The following is an 18165-nucleotide window of genomic DNA, read 5'->3' as shown; positions in this document are numbered from 1 at the left end:
ACTATTTCAGCTATTACCTTTTGTTATACTCACCACAAAAAAAGTATTCCAGGCAGGGTCAAGGCCCACTCTACCAGCTGGCTGGCTGTTATCTCCTTGGCAAGATATAACCCATATAGCTAAGGCTAATGCAGCAGTGATCCTTCAAACATGTATGGTTATGGAAAGTTTACTTACACAGCACAACTGTACTTTTTCACATCTGTCTCCAGTCATTAAATTACTTATTAAACATATGTGAAACTAGTATGCATTTAAGTGTGTTAAGTCAGCAGCTAATTAAATGAGGTTAATTTCATGCAGAGAGGTCCATTATGTTGTGATACATTTTACAAGAGCATTTAATCCTGCCATTAACATTAAATTGCCATTATTATCTACAGGAGGATCTCGTACTATTGAGAGAAAGCTCAAACAACCGAAACCACATCGGCCAAACACACTTTAGCGAAAGTGCTTTTAACTGAAAAAGTACTTTCTCTAAAGTGTGTTAAAAAAATCTAAAAAATAACAAAATAAAAAAAAAACAAAAAACACAGAACTCATGTTTACCCAGGAGGGCAAGCCCCCCTGCAACTCCCATGTGGAGGGCTGTGCCCCCCCACATCCCCCATATTCTCACTCCGAGATCACACTACAGTGGGGAAAAGGGAATATTCCATTATCCCCACTGTACTACAATCTCAACAACAGCCATCTCCCCACATTTTCACCCTTACTTAACCACACATTCGCAAAATTGCTTTTTCGGTGAAAAGCACTTTCGTGAAAGTGAGCTCGGCCGTTTCACTTTCGGTGAAATGGCCGTTCACTCAATAGTACAGATCCCCTACAGGAATATTATACTTCAGAATTGCATGCTGTCCTAATAGTTTCTTGTTTAGAATATGAGACAAACACTTTATATTTAGTATTTGGTATAAACTGAATAGGAAGGCATTGCTAAAAAATGTGAATGATGTCTACATTGTGATAATTACTTAAATAATAAATTGCAGGAAGATGAGGGTAAATTAGGCTCTTTCTGAGGGTGAGAATAGGCTTTATGATAATTCTATACTGGGTGTACAGATTTTTTTTTTAATGTAGTATTTAAGGCATTTTTCCAAGAATTAGTTCAGATGTTAGGATCGTTTTAGTGTTTCTGGTCCACATGATTAGATCAATGGGTCATTTTCTTGCACTCAGCTGACCCATTTGTTTTTCCCCATCAGGGTGATGGCCTTCCAACCCATTCATTCCCCGCTGGGGACAAGAGTTAGGTGTTAGGGAGCAGGCCAGTCTGCATATCCTGTGAGCTGTTCTGTCCCAACCTTGCTGACAACCTACAAGCTCTTCTATAGCTGCCACAGGAATGAGCACTTGTGTGCACGCGGAACTTCCTGACCAAGTAGCATACCACTTGCAAAACCAGCTAAGCTCTTGATGCTACAGGGGTACACCTGCATTTCTGCAGGTCTCATCAATGCAGTGAGTAAAGATGACTCCCTATTCCTTGGAAGGGCAAACCAGCATTGGGTATTCACTTTCATCCCCCCTCTTGGTCCCTTCAGTGCCCATTCCACTATTCAAACATGGGTCATCTGAGGTATACTCAGGGCCTTATCCCTCTTTGCTATAGAGTCAGGAAGTCCTGAGTTGAGTTTAATCCAGTATGAAAACTATAAAATCTGATTCTCAAAGATTAGTTTAAGCAAAAATTGGTATGAAAAGTTACTGTTTTTTGACCATAAGATAACTTTTTAGTGTTATGAAATATGAATAAGAACAAATACAAAGGGAATCTAGTGCTATTTTTATTTTGAGAGGTGACTAAATAATATTAACAGCAGCAGTACAGCCCATGAGGCAAAAAAACAATAACACAGAGTTTGGAAGCATATGTGCATTTTTTAACAAAAAAAAAGTCAGACATGATAATTTTATTTTTATTTATTTATTTATTTTTATTTACCATTTTGTTGACCAGGTTAGTCCCAGTAGGTTAGCAGCCTCTTTTCTGGGGAAACATGAAGTGCTATTTATACTATAAGGAGAAACTTGGCTAGGGCATTTGGGAACTTCCCCTACTTGCCATTGTTGTGAGTGGGAACCATTTTGGAGGGGCACTTCTTGTTTCCATTCCACACACAGTGGCAGCCTGGAGAAACAGTGTTGCAGATGGAAAGAGAAGGAGATGAAGGAGTAGTGAAATAAATGAAGGAGAAAGCACATGCTGAGACCACAGACTGTGTGCAGGAGTCTGAAGAAATGTTTCAATGAAACCTGTTTAACAGAGATTAGTCATTAAATGATAGCTGTATAATTACAACCCTCCAGTTGGGAGGGTTGTGGATAATTTACTTAAAGAAATGGTGGTGCAGAGTGAGCCAGAAAATGAAAGAAATGTTTGCTGTGGGGATATTATGGAGAAAATACAAAAGGAAGATACAGAGACAATCCCAAAGAATAGTGGTGAGATGGAAAAGAAAACATATGCAGAGAAAGTAAAAGATGGCAAAAGTGGATCAGCAGAAAAGAAGGCCAAAGAAAATGAAAAACAGAAGTACATGGCAAGTATTCAAAGTAAACAGGACAAAGAAATGTACAGGTAGGAAGTGTGGGAAAATTCTATAGCTCCTTTAGGTGTAAAAGCACATGAGATAAAAGCATTTATTCTTATTAACAGAGACATTTGAACAATTTTCTTTGACAATATGAAGAAAAGAAAGACTGTAACCCATATAATCTTTTTGTGATAAAAGCATTTAATGGGGAAACAAAAAAGAAGATTCTTGTACAGTTTCGAACAGAGGTAGAGAGACTTTGAATTTTAAAGCTTTATTTAAAGAGGTGCTGGATATTGCAAAAGTTTAAGACAGAAGGAGTTTATGGACTGGTGGCTGGGATTGTAATATTGTGTTTAAAATAGAAAGAGAAAAAATATATATATACCAAGTATAATAAATGTAGAGGGGAATAGGGGTGTTGTGAAATACTGGGGAAACCCATTTTTTTATGGAAAAGAAGGACATTTGATAAGTAAATATGGCAAAAGAAAATGTTATATTTGTGGGAAAAATGGGATATGATGCAAAAAATGTGAATTGAAATGTTATGAATGTAATAAATGTGGACATTTATAAATGCATTGCAAAAATGAAAATAACAGTAAGGAAAAAGAAAGAGAAGAAAATGAACAAAGAGAAGAAATTTTAGAAGCTGTAGAAATAGAAGAAAAATCAGACGAGGAAAAAAGAACAAAGAGAACACAGAAGAAGGTTCTGAAATAAGTGATGAAGAAGACATAAATGGAGAGGTAGTAAAAGGAAAAATAATTCTATTGGTGAAACAGTAAAAGACATAAGTACTAAATAAAAAAGAAAGGAAATGGGTTAAAAAGAATATATGCAGCTAAAGATTGAGGATTGGTATAATGGTTAAGGTGTTTGACTCACAGATACAAGGTATAATATTTGATTCTCACTTTTGAGAAGGAAATTGGTTAGGCTTAGAATGACCTATTAAGAAAGCTAGTCTATTAATTAGTGATGAACTTCTGAAACCATGAACTAAAGATAAAATTAAAATTTAGTGTGCTTTCTGTAAATGTGAAAATTATTAAGAATATAGTAATAAGAATAGTAATTTTGGAGTGATGTAACAAATGTAATGTAGTGGTAATTATATTAGAAGACATAACATTTTTAACAAATGAAGAAAGATTACAAACAGGTATACTATGGGGAGGAAAGATAATCTGGAATTTGGAAAATGAGAGATATTCCAGAATAGCTGTATTCTGTAGAAATGCAGTAAAGATATTAGATGTAACTTTAGCAAAAATGGGAAGATTAAACTCAGATTTAAAATGGAAAGTACAAATATATAGAATTATAACATTATATGCCATAATAACTGTAAAGAAGGAAACGTTTATTTCATTAGATTTTAGACTATGTAGTTAATAGGTTCATAGACTCATATATTAGTGCTAGGCTAACTACCCTTGTGTGTCATTTTAAGCTTAGCTAATTGCTCCATATGAGAATTAAATGCTGCATCTTGCATCTGAAAGGTAAACACCTTAACCATTATGCCAACCTCCCACCCCCATAGTGATATATATGAATATTATAATAGCAAGAGACTTTAATTGTGATTTAAGAGGTAAGCATAAAAAGAAGGAAATGATATAAGAAAAATAGGGTCTATATTAGAACACCGAACATTTAAAATGTTGAGTGTTCTAATATCGACCCATTTTCAGTGAACACTGAAAACATCAAAGAAGCAGAAAAACAATTTTTTTCCTAGGGAAAGAATTTGGTTGTCTGTTTCTGTTGCTTCGGTATTTTCAGCACTCTGTTGGAAAGTTACACGTCAGGTTCAGGTAAGTGTGTAATTGAGTGTGGGTTAGGTATGTATGCGATTGTGTGGACATGAGGGTTAGGGCAGGTTAGGTGAGTTAGGGTTAGGACGCGGGTTAGGTATGTGTGTGATTGTGTGGACATGAGGGTTAGGGCAGGTTAGGTGAGTTAGGATTAGGGCACGGGTGAGGTGGGTGTGTGATAGTGATGGACCTTAGGGTTAGGGTTTGGGTTAAGGTAAGTGGATAGTTAGTGGTGTGTGTATAGTTTAGTGTAGGGTTAGGTGTAAGATTTTAGGTGTATGTGTGCAGATTGCTGTTTGTTTGGTGTGCTTGTGTTGTGTGTATGTGTTTTGGAACAGCAATTTTTTTCCCTAGGAAACAATTTGCTGTTCTGAACGTTCGATGTTTGGTATTTTCGATTGGTAGGGTTTGTTATTAGAACACTCAACATTTTGAATGTTCGGTGTTCTAATATAGACCCGGAAAATATTACACATTATAAGATGTGATAAGTTAAAACTTTGGGACAAAAATTCATGGAGTTACAAAAGGGGTATGCATAGAACTGAAATAGATTATCTTATAGAATCAGAAGGTTTCGTTATAGGAGAAGAGGAGATAGTTGAAGCAGTTTTTTTTCTGATCATCTTTTAATATGGATAGAGATAAAAGAAAACAAGGAATTTGTAAAAATAAACAAAAGTACAAAATGGATAAATGAGAAAGCATGGAATGAAGAAGGAAAGAGATTAGTAATACAGTTATGGAAAGATCATATTACTATGAGAACATTTTATAAAAATTGGTCTGAATGGTGGATGATATTTAAGGAAAAATATAATTTTTTTTTACAGTGGCAATATGATGAAAGAAAAATATAAAGGAACATATAATGATACATTGGAAGATTTAGAACATAATGATGAAAAGTACTTTGACAAAGAAAAAGTATAATATGAAATAAATCATGAAAAATGCAAGAATTGTTATATAAGCAAATATATATTTTTACAAGGAAAAAGAGAAGAGGTATCAAGTTACTTAAGCAGATTAGTAAAGGAAGATGGCAGTGTAATGAGAGAAATAAAAATTGTAAAAGGAGAAATAGAAAGAACTCAGGGGGAAATATTATGAAAAGTGTAGTACAATATGTACAAGAAAGTTTTAAATAAAAAAGAAAGTAGTAAATGAAACATGGAACGTAAAAAGGTTAACAGGAAAAGAGAATAAAGAGTTAGAAAAGGAGATTTCTTTAAATGAGCTAGAAAAATTATTCGGACAAGTTAATATAGAATCTGCTGCAGGCCCAGATGGAATAGGGCATGAAATGTATGCAAATTTAAGGGACTGGCGAAAGATATATTTTTAAAGATTTTGAATGAATTCATTAATTATGTTTTTATGTATAAAGAAATATGTAGTGGAATACTTAAATTCATATGGAAAAAGGGAGATGGAAGAGAATTAAAAAACTGGAGACCAATAGTATTGAATAATAATGATTACAAAATCTTTATGAAAATAAGACAAAAAAGATTAAAACTAAAATGGAAAATATTATGGAAGATAGCATATATAGTATAAAGATGAAGTGTTATGAAGTGTTGTCAAGAATTATTAATGATAGAATAATTGTGGATGATTTTATGAACAAAAAAGAAGTATTGAAAATCATGATAGGAAACCTTAATAAGACATTTGACACAATTGGACATGACATCTTCTTGGTAATAATGGAAGAATATAAGTGAGAAAGTTAATTAATTATGTATGTGACCGTATAGTAATAATAAAGTAAAAATACTTCTAAATGGGTGGTTAAGCCAAGTGATACATGTGAAAAGTTGTGTAAGACAGGGATGTCCAATGAGTTGTTTACTCTTTGTATTATGAATGTGAAAATATGTGAAATAAATTACAAAATGAAGGAGGTGAGGTATATAACACCTGAAGGGTTAATAATTCTTGTTCTGTTAACATATGCAGAAGACATTATAATAGTTACAAAAAAGAAAATTTGGATAAAAGAAGTAATAATTTGCACAAATGAGTGTCTAGAGATGAAAGTGATGGCTTTAAATAAAGAGAAAAGAAAAGGTTTAGATGATGTAGTAAAGACTGGGGCTATGTATTTTACAAACTGTGAAATTTCAGTGTTAGGTACATTTTGGAATAAAGATGTAAGTAGAATTCAATGGGAAAAAACAATAGACGAAATAAAGCAAATGTCATTTTTCAAGAACATATAAATTATCTTTCAGAAAAAATGCTTATTTTATAAATGCAGTACTGATGGGAAAAGTAGCATACTTAGCAAGTGCATTTATGTTGCCAACAGTATTTGAAAAGGAATTATTGCAGATAATGTTTTCATTTATATGGGGTTCTAGATTAAACCCAGTAAAAAGATGAGTTTTGTATGTAAATAAAGAAGTAGGGGGTTTAGTGTTAATTAACCCAGTGGTATACACTGCTTCATTAAATTTGTACAAAGTGTTAAAGTTGATATATGAAAAAGATGACAGATTAGTAGTAAAACTGTATAAATATGATACATTTTGGGATATAGTAAAAAAAGTCTAAAAGAAAAAAGTGTATAAATGAAATAAAATGTTACCAAGAAAAAATATTTTTTTGTGGAAAATAAAAATTGATGATATAGAAAAGACCAAAAGTATGGTATCCAAATGTAATGCTAAAAAATTACTATGTAAACCCATGGGAAAATGTAACAGATGAAAAATTTAAAACTATAAAAATAAGCAAATGGTGAAATCAGAAAGCAGAATGTCAAGATTTTTTGTGGAGACTGGTAATAGTTAAATTGCCAGTAAAAGGAAATATGCCATATGAAAAGAAAAGTGATATAATATGTTTACATTGTAAAGAAGAAGAAACTACGAAATGTGCTTTTGAAATGTAAAAGAGTAAAGAAGTTATGGGGAAAACTATGTAAAGCAGATTTTTTGAATATATAAAATAAGTAGATAAAATTAACATGGATATGATTAAATATGGATATTATAAGAATAGAAGTAAAGCATATATTAAAATAATGAATAGAAAGTTATTTACAGTATATGGGTTATATAGAATTAAAAAATGAATTATGTCTAATGGTAAATGGATTTTAACAAAAATATTAAGTAAAATCAGTTGGTGGATAAAGAAGGGGAGGTCTAATAAAGGATGACAGTTTAGCATGATTGTAAAGGAAATTCTGAATATGTGTAAACAGATTTGTATATTTATATATTAGTAGGTATGTAAATGTTTGTAAATATGTTGTACATAAGAGTTATTTTTGTATATAAATAAAGGATCCCTATTCTTTTCAATAGGTACAGTGAGATCATTTACATTCGCATGAGCTATCACCGACTCAGGCAAATATACATATGCATGTATATGTGTGTGTGTGTGTGTGTGTGTGTGTGTGTGTGTGTGTGTGTGTGTGTGTGTGTGTGTGCTGCTGTCAGTATGCTGTGAAAATATACAGTCAGAGGGCAACATTGCTGCTTAGTAGTACCTGCAGGCTATACAGTTATATCTACTACAATACTGTTGGCAGCATTATTCATATCCAGTCTGAAGAACTTCACCCTGTAGTTCCAAACAGTCAGATAGACACTTCAAGAATAAAATTCAGCATTAATAAAAAAATTCCCAAGGATATGATATGAGGTTTAAGTACAAAATTCCTGGGACATGGGATTTCTGCAACTAAAAATAGCTACAAGAAGTCCAGAACCAGTTGAACATATCTCTTAAAGCAAATCCATTTTGTTAATCTTGCAAGTCAAAGGGTCACAGACTACTTTTGGCATCAAAGCTTTATCAGTTTATGAAAGAGGTGTGTTTTATGGCTTGTATGCAACAATGACTATATAATGTGACACAATTTAAAATTATTACAAATAATAGAATACTTAATAAAACCTTGTTAAATAAGCTTTATCAAATACAGGTACAAAACACTAAATATTAAAAATTATGCATAAAATGTTTTCATTATATTTTCACATTTACAAGTAACAGCTAGTGCTCAAAAAATGTATTGCATCATGTTCAGTTTTACATTCCATTTACACCTGAGGAAATGTCACACCACAAGGATGTAGGGTTCCTATATTAATTATCCTCATTCTTTCTTGCCTTCTTAACAAAATACCGGTCTAGCTTAAAGGACTTTACATGTGATCTTCTTTGCCTTTCTACATGGGCCATCCCCCATGTTGTTAGTGTAGTCCTCCAAGCTTGGAAAATTCAGAGAAAGCATCTAAATACCACTGGGTTTAGACTGGCTGAGGGTTGACCAGAATCCCCAGAACTGCAGGGACCTCTTAGAATAGTTCTGCCCTTGGTGGAAGCCAATGGATTGTACTTCTATGTACCTAACTTGCACACATGCATTCTGTCTGGAAGCTGGTCATGCCTTCAGATTGTACATACAGGGTCATGCTTGTGTAATCTTGCTGGGACACAGTGCCTCCAGGGTGACACTCAGGCAGAGGTCATAAACCCAAACCACCACTGCTTCCAGGTGGCACTAGTGCCCACATCCTGCCACTGCATGCCAGCTGAGTAGATTGTTGTAGGGATAGGCAACATCTGAAAAAATAAGGTTATGGCAATAGGAGGAAAGCAGAAGGAAATATCAAGGATGTGAAGTACTAGGCTGATACTTGTAGGAAAAAATACATTGATAACTAACTAAATTAAACTAACTAACTAAAAGAGCAGTACATATATGTGTCCTTCATCCTTGATACTAGTCCATTTCCTAATTATTTCTCATTATTTCTTCTGCTCTGACATCTGACACTGATATGACTTTTAGGACACTGGGAATGGAATGGCTCACATTACTGAAGAAGCCAAATGCAGACTATTGTTTGTAACTCATGAAAATTTAATATCCTAAAGCACCATAACCCAACCAAAATTCTGAATATTATGTTATCTGTGTTTTGGTCTTCTTCTGGCTTTTTCCTGGTTAGGGGTCGCCACAGCAGATAACCTTGTCAGCTCATGATTGGCAGTGGAGTTTTATGGTGTCGAGTTGCCAGCCCAGTACCCAACCCTCCACAGAAGGCACACAAATGCACCTAAGGCCAATTTAACGTGTTCAATCCACCTGCAGTATGTCTTTGGGATGTGGGAGGAAACCGGAGCATCCAGAGGAAACCCACGCGACCACAGGGAGGACATGCAGACTACACACAGAAGGCACCCCAGCCAAGGATCAAACCGGAGAGCCTCTTGCTGTGAGGCAGCAATGCTAACCACTGCACCACCATGGCTGCCCTATGTTATCTGTATTTTAGTGCTGTTGTTAAAATAAAAGCAAAGTGATTTCCTGTGATTTTACAGCCATTTGCCAGGGTCATGGCTAGAAAGGGTCTGTGGGTGGGTCAGACAACTAATATGGTGGTCTAAATAGCAAGACAAATAGAAGAACATATTTAAATTTAATTTAAATATTTAGGTAAATTTTCATTTCTGTGTAAATTTGGAATAATCTAAATTTTACTTAAAACACTCAACTAGGTAATTTTTATAGAAAAAATTGATAAAGAATAACAAATATAATACCAATGAATCAACACAACAATAAAAGCTGTATGCAAATGTGAAAATATTCATGAATGATTCTTGACATGTATAGCATTGCAATAACTATTGACTTTAAACTTCTTTTGCATATTTCTGTAATAATGAATTCAATTTTCTCCAGTAATTAAACTATAGTATTGCAGCTTTAGATCGTAACTGTATCACTTCCATTGCTGTTTGGCATAACAGAGTGGCCAAATCCAGGAAATCTTGAAATGATGAGGATATTTCTCTTCTCCAATTTTTGTAATTACTTCCCTTGCAATTACTAGGAGTCCCCATAGTAAAGAATATTGAGATTGTTTTGATATATCCAGGGACTGGGACATTAATCAGTATCAGTATCCTTGATACTGTGCAATTAATTGTTGACAGTGCTTTGAAAAATATCTGAATATTTTCCCTAACAGAGACTTACTCTTTCTCATCTGAAAAGTATATACTGCCAGTCAGATTTTAGTGTTTCATTGCATATTCAACTTAACTAGATAAGCTTGTTGTACAAAATGTGTAGATCACTGCAGCTTCAAAATGTATTCTTGTTGCTTTTATTTTATCAGGATGAAACCATCCTTCATTTTTTGCATAAGTTCCTGAATGTCGAAACACTGGAGGAAGAAAACTGTAATAAACGAGATCAAAGGTAATTGTATGCTATTTCACTGAGACTTTTTTTTTTCTTCAGTATGAGAATTCTCTTACATTTTGTAGCTGATTCATTGATGGATACGTATCTCAAAGGGATTTTTTCTGAGCATCATATCAGCATGGCTTTTTTTCAAGTCATATTATATCTACAACTGTCTAAATAAATGCCTTTAACAACAGATGCAATATTGCTAATCTAAAAAAACAATATTTTTAATAGCTTTAGGGGGAACTGCTGGAAATGTTACTGACATTTAATAAGTGCTTGGGGAGCAGCATTGTTGAGAGGTGTGTCTATTTTTAAGTGATAGTTGTCCAAGGGAGGTTAGCATAAGAGCTTGTGAGTACAAAATGGAATTTGCTTGCTACACTCCGGCTTATCTCAGAGTTGTAGGAGACTCAGAGTTTATCCTGGAATTTTGTGGATGCAAGATAGAGAGAAACTAATCTAGGATGGGTTGCCATTCCTTGATAGAATGCACAAACACACTTGCTGACAAGCCACTTACACAACTACAAATACAGAGAGGACATGTGCACTCTATACTGAAGGCACCACAGCTGGGAGATGAAAGCAAGGACCAAGCATTGTGAGACAGCATTTTAACTGTTGTGCCACAGTGGTACACTAGAAAAAGGAATATTTTCTGACCAGAATTTAAATGTTATTGTTTATTTCATGCATTTATCTCATTTGCTTGCCAGAAGTATTAGATTCAAATTCCTCTTGCCATTTAAGCTTGAAATGTTCCTTTTACTTGCTGAAGACTTTCATGTAGATGGAATCCTTTGGCTGACCAGGTGTCCTGCACTATGATTTTTAGATGGCCTCCTAAGCATAATCCAAAAGGGAGACTGACCCTTTGTTAACAAATAACCCATAAAATGCAATCTCTCCATCCAGAATACTCCAAAGTGAACAGTCTCTGATTGTTTTTTGAGTGTTGTACTTTGAGATTGCAGTATGTTTATCTTTTCACCTTGCTGTATGACTGTGGGGTCTAAGAGGATTTTTCTCAGAAAAAAAACAATTATTTTTTATGTTTCTCTTAGTGGTTTGGAAGGTTAGTTTTCAATGAACTTATATCATTAATATACTCAGCAAACCGATCATTGACATCATATAGGGAATCCTGATAACATATTGATCATCAAGACAATACCTCTCTGTTGTTCTTAATTTTACCTCATATTTTCCCTGTCTGTAATAATAGTTTTGATTTTCTAATACACCACTAAGGATTACAGTCAGTCAAGAATGATTGACATTAGAGATTTACTTCTTATTGGTTTGAGAATGCATGTTGATACAAAATCTTTTTTTTTTTCTATTTACTGTTTAAGTGAATTTTAATAATATTTAAAATGTCCCTGATTTTCATCATTGCCTCCTCATTATTTTTGGCTTTGTCCAGAATTCTTGAGGAAAGAAGTTGGTTTGATACCGAAGAGGAGAAGGGTTGTCTCAGAGACAATATCTATGTTCTGCTCTGCTCTACAAGTACCTTTTCAGCTGAAAGTAATGTTGGAATCTTTTACTCCAGAGAGTTTAGGCTTCGTTCCAAAGATTCCTGAAAAGTTACTGAGTTTCCCCCCTATGATGTCTCTTGATCTTATATGAATAACTCTCTGTACACATGAAAACAGAAATTCCATACCCAAGACATTGCTATTCTGTAACTCGTGGCAAGTGTTGTTGTCTGTTCTACAAATGTTTGCTTGCAGGCCTCACTGAATATTTTTCTTTTTTCATTGTGGTGTAATAGGATGACATGTAGGATTATTTTAGAAATAGTGTTCTGCTGTTGTTCTGAAGCAGTTTGTTTCTATTACATTGTTGTCTATCTTAGTGAAACTAAAGATGTGCAGTAACTGCACAGTGTGCAGGAACACAACACTGATGTATTTGCATTTATCTCTTAATTCACCAATATATTTACATTGAAGAAACAAGTGCAAAAACAAGTTACAGATATTTTTCCTTAGCCAGGGACTGTTGGTGTTTGAAGGCAAAGGACAGTTCCATTAACAGATTGCAAATCTGTTTGAGACGTATATATGGCCCCATTATATACAGGTATGACCGAATTACAAATACTGCCTTGTGGTAATTAGTGCTACAGAATGTCCCAGCCAAGAGATGGATATGATATGATGTGTAAGAAGGATAGGATGTGTTAGGGAAGACCTGAAATAGACAGACATAACTGCCAAAGAAGGTAGGAAAGTGGGTTTGAATAGAGGAAATATGGTGGCAATTGATACAACATTACAACCCCATGTAAAAATGAGAAAAAAAAGGTCAACGACAACGGTGATGATGATGATGATGATGATGATGATGGCTCTGGCTATCTCTGAATCTCACCCCTTGTCTGAAGATGCAAAAATTCCTGTCGTGTTTGATTCTGATTTACAGAGTGCGGCCTAATTTTAGGAATGACAATATGTAACCGCAACCTGCTCAGTAATGTGTTTTATTATTATTATTATTATTATTATTATTATTATTATTATTATTATTACCATTTAGGACTAAAGAGATACAAAGAGAACTTAAGAAGATTACAAAACAAAATAAGACCCTTGAAAAAAAGTTAATACAATTATCTTCAAGGAAGAAAAATGAAGGCTCCAGCTCTTCAGAGGTAATGATGCTACATCCATGAAGACAGGTTTATGCACCTCATTGCTGCTGCCTTATGTTCTGCATTTGGATGATTATTTATCCTTCCCATCATATTTGTTTTTATAACTTTATGGCACATGGTAGCAGCACCCAGAGGAGTGCACTATAAGAATAATTACATTGTTGTCTATACATTTGTAAAGGTGAGCACAATAAAACTACCATATGTTTTACAGAACTGCAGACATACCAAGTGACCAACAGCTTTCAAAATCTTCCAGCCTTGGTAATGACAAACTATGAACTGCAAGTTATTCTGCCATCCACAAAAGAAAGCATGTGATTATGACATAAACATAATCACATTTACTAACAGGTGTGCTGGACAGAAGGAGATAAAATGTGCCAGAAAGCACTATTTGGGTGGAGGGCTGGGGGAGTTCCCCTTAATATGTTTGAATTGCATTTGGTTCACTCACAAAAAATTCAAAAAAGTTTGAAAACTCATATAGATGAATGCTGATATATCTGAAATATTTTATGTATGTGTGTTTTTTTTCATACTATGTTGAACTTGACAAGTGGAATTAGGTAGAAAAACATGAAACTATTTACGTAGTAGATTGTCTAAATTGTGGATGGTGTTTCTCAGACAATTACTTCTTGTACAATTTCTGTTTGTGTGCCATCAGTGATTGGATGGCCTTTCTTTTTCTGCATGGTTGTGCAACTCTGGCATTAGCATATTTAACCGAGCTGTAGAAGCTGAAGTCCCCACATGTAGGGTGATGGGGGCATGCTTCCCTTAAAAATTCCATTTTAAGGTCCTTTCCTCTGTATGCTTTCCACTAACTGTAATTTGAGAAAATCTTTTTTCTATTAAATGAGTTTTCAACTGTTTTTTTTTTCAATGTTTTGGAAATGAACCAAATGTGATCAAATGAAAACATACATAATCAGCTGTTCCTATTAAAAGGAAGAGTTTTCTGAGAAATGAAGATCTGAGTGATGTGCTCAATGGAGTACTAGATCTTAGTAAGATAGGTTGTTTGTAAATTAATAAGTAATTTTTGTCCTTACTCACCTGTCAAGCATGGGAGACCCTTTACAGTTTTCTTCAGCAGTAGTAATATTCCACTACACATGTGGGTGCAGTTCTTTTTTGTTGATGTTCCATCAACAGGGGTTGCCTTATAACCGACACTTTCAAGTACTCAGCTCAGTTCTTCTAAGTAAGATAATCAGTTTTAAGTGAGATAACCTTCTCTTTACTATTTGTAATGAAATCATTTATAATACTTGTCATACTGTAAACTTAAGCACAGATAATTTATCACAGCTCTAACAATGATTGCCCCTCTTTACCTGTGGGTGAAAGAAGATTAAATCCAGGAGGCCCATTTGCTTGAAATTCAACCCACTAAGAACTGGAGCTCCTCCATAGGAAATCACTGTCAATGAGTTGTGCCAGCAGTAATGCACTTTTGGGGAGAATTTCCCCCCCCTCTTCGAGTTGGTGCAACCTTAGAATTGGTATATATAAGTTTGGGGGTGGGGGCTTGAATGAAAATTGGAAGAATGTGTTTGCTAACTTGACATGAACCCCTTTAATTTTGGCATCTCAGTTGTAATGTTTGGTAAATACATGAATATTTTTAAATCAGTTAGCATCTAAAATGTAATGGATAGATATATTCTAAAGAATAAAACTGAGGTGGCAGCAGCCCTTGTAGATTCTACACTAATAAGCCTTTCTAGTTTTTCTTTGTTTTATTTGTTTTAACATTAAGGAACCCACTTGGCTAAAGATTTACATAGGGTGTGATCGGCCACAGGTACACTTTCCTTTCCTTTTAGACCACTGTTATTATTATCAGAGACTCAGTCATAATATTTTTTAATTCACAGGAGTTTTAGAAGTACCTATATGATACTATCCTATAAGAATTAGGTGATATGACATAATGATACCACTCGACTGTCTACATTTTTACAGAAAGTCCACATTTTTCTCCCATAATTTTCATCTGTTCCCGTAATACTTGTGGATTTCTGGAAAACAATTTAGGACTGAAGTGACTGAATAATGACATTCATTTGATATTCAAATATTATGTCTTTTAGAAAATGTATGCTAATGCAAAACCTGCTAATTTAGCAACTTTTTCTGAGTTTCTATGAACATTATTTAAAATATGATCCTATTTTTGGCTTTGTACAGATTTCTTGCACTAAGAGGTTGACAGGTCTGGACAAAACAGCACAAAATGTGTTACAGATTTTAAAAATCATTGCTTAATTATAGGATCACTTCTCTTCTGCGTGCCATTTGTGTGGCAACACAAAAGTATGATAACTGCTTTTAAAGCTTTCATCTGGTTTGTGATGCTGTTTCAGTGTGGCTGCCATAAATGTGACAGCAAGAGCAAGTGTTAAAACTGTTGATTTGCTTTTGATGCTCTTCCAATGTGACTTCTACCTGTGTGGCAATGTGAATTTTGATTAGTTTTAAAACTGTAAGGTTTGTTTGTAAAAGCCTAGCTAAGAATCTGGCCTTAATGTTAATTTCATAATTTTCAGAGTATAATCAGGGTGTTAGACATATTACATATACAGGCATTATTGAACTCTAGCTTCTCTCAGTGATCATCTTTAAGCACATTTCTCCTGTACTGCAACAGGACAAAACACCAGCTAAGAATTTTCCAGATAGAGGCTTCCTGCTGAAATCCTGAGGAAATGAAAGTGCAAATAAGTTGAAGGTTGCAGCACCTCAAATATTTCTCTTACTTTGAGGTACATGTTTTTATCCAGTGCCCCTTACTGATCATTGTGTCTGTTCCTCAGGATTGCCCTACCATCCTTTGCACTTTCCCAAGTACACACTTCCCCTTCCACCCCCCCTGGAGAATGACAAGCAGGCTTTGCTTTTTCATTCTCTCTTCCCTGCACACCAACTCTAACAGGCACCTGGGATGCTAATATATCCCTCTATATTAATGGAACTGGTTAATCTATAGTATAGTGATCTTGGAGTTCAATAACAGAGGAGTGTGTGTATTTGGAGTGTGTGGTCTCCAATATTGGAAGATGAATGAAGTAAAGTCCTCCTGCAAAAATACTTGCATGGCATTACAATAAGTTTTGAGAGTCACTGTACTTCAGTCTTACTTTATTTTTCATAGTTGAAATTCAGGCCTCTTACTTCTGACAGGGAGGCATTGGATTCTAGCCTTGCCTTAAGCTAGCACATAGAGGATCAGGCTTGTGATACCCTCTGTAACCCTGCTAGGAGTCATTGCATGCAGGGTGAAAGACAGAGACAGGAGTCCCATTTGTTTCCAGTAGCACTGCATGCCAGTGAACACCTTTGTCTCTTGATGTACAGGTAAGTAGCAGTAGGAAAGAAGGTGGCAGTGTGGCTGTAGTGGGAAAACAGGAAGAAAATCAGGAATGTTTAGTACTAGGTCAGTGCCTGTGCTTAGAAAAGAACTTTAATTCAACATGATAGAGACCAAGGAATTGTATGAGTACTAACATGGCCCTTGGCACCCAATTAACACCCAGTTGTTTACTGTTCTGTCTCTGGTCTGACATCAGACACTGATATTTTTTTAAAGAAGCATGTTTATTGAATTATCACTTATGACATAGGCAATAATGCATTTATATGAATGAAAACAAACAATACTGACATATTTCAGTTGCAAACAGTATACATCACATATACTATTCTATACAGCCATTGTCAGTCAAACACTACATAGCTCATTCAATTTCTGCCTTCCCTTAAACCTCCTTCTTCCCCCAAAATACTATTCTGCATGTATTTTCCCCACAATTCCCATTTTTTCTATGTAATTTGCCCCTACCCTTTTATAAAGATCCCATTTCCAGTTCTTTTATCTCTGTTACTATATCCACTACTTCTAGTATGATTGGTTTAGGCTTTGATTTCTATTTTCTAGTAACTGTTTTTTGGCAGCCACCAGAATTAAACTCGGCAAGGCCTTACCATGTATAGGCAATTTCAATTTGTATCTCAGCTCAAAAAACTAATTTCCTTAGTTACAACAATTTGCTCACCCAGTATTTCTGACAGAGTAGCCTGCAGGTAATTTTTAAAGTCTGCCAACTTATTACACTCCAAAAAATATATTCCCAGTTACCTCACCATCACACCTCTAACATTTGCTAGCTACCTGAGGAAAAATTCTTTGGAGTCTGCTTGGGGTATAAAAATACATAAGAAACACTTCCAAGCAAAGATCCTAAATCTTCTAGACTTTGTTGCATATTTGGGACTCATACATATACCCCTCCCCCATTGTTTCTTTGTGAAATACTCATCCAGTCTCTCTTCCCAATCCTTTCTAACCTCCTCTGATTGATTCCTATAGTTATCTTGCAGTATTTTATATGCCCTAATAATTAAGTATCACCTTTTTAATAGCAGCTTCCATTCAAGATTCTACTAAAAACTCTACCCATACTGATCTTTCACTTAGGATCCCCCTATTCCTTTATCTTTGAATGTACTCTGATATCAATCCTTGATAGAGAAGGCAGTCTATAGCCTGCAGACCAAATTAATTCTTGGCCTCTTCCTATTCTATTACCTTTCCTTCTTTAATCATTTTCTCCCAGTACCTTGCCTCCTTTGCCAGTTTTCTCCAATAAATTTCAGCTTCTTCTTGCCTATTCTCTGTATCCCTAATTGCAGTGAATCCTACTGGCAGAATCAACTTTCCCCATCCCCGTGTTGGGGAATCAAAATGGGCCTATATGAAGCCGGAGCTGATGAGTCTATCATCTTTAGGTATTACAGCTACCACAGCTTTCTTGCAGGTTATTGGTGCTTTTCCTCCTTTTAAAATACTGTTAAATAAAAACTTTCAGATTTTTATCACTTTCTTCCCTC

Source organism: Protopterus annectens, chromosome 4.part1, assembly GCF_019279795.1.
Source record: "Protopterus annectens isolate FY-2018-M chromosome 4.part1, PAN1.0, whole genome shotgun sequence".
Classification (NCBI taxonomy): Eukaryota; Metazoa; Chordata; order Ceratodontiformes; family Protopteridae; genus Protopterus; species Protopterus annectens.
The sequence above is the reverse complement of the archived record's forward strand: the minus strand, read 5'-3'. Positions refer to the sequence as shown.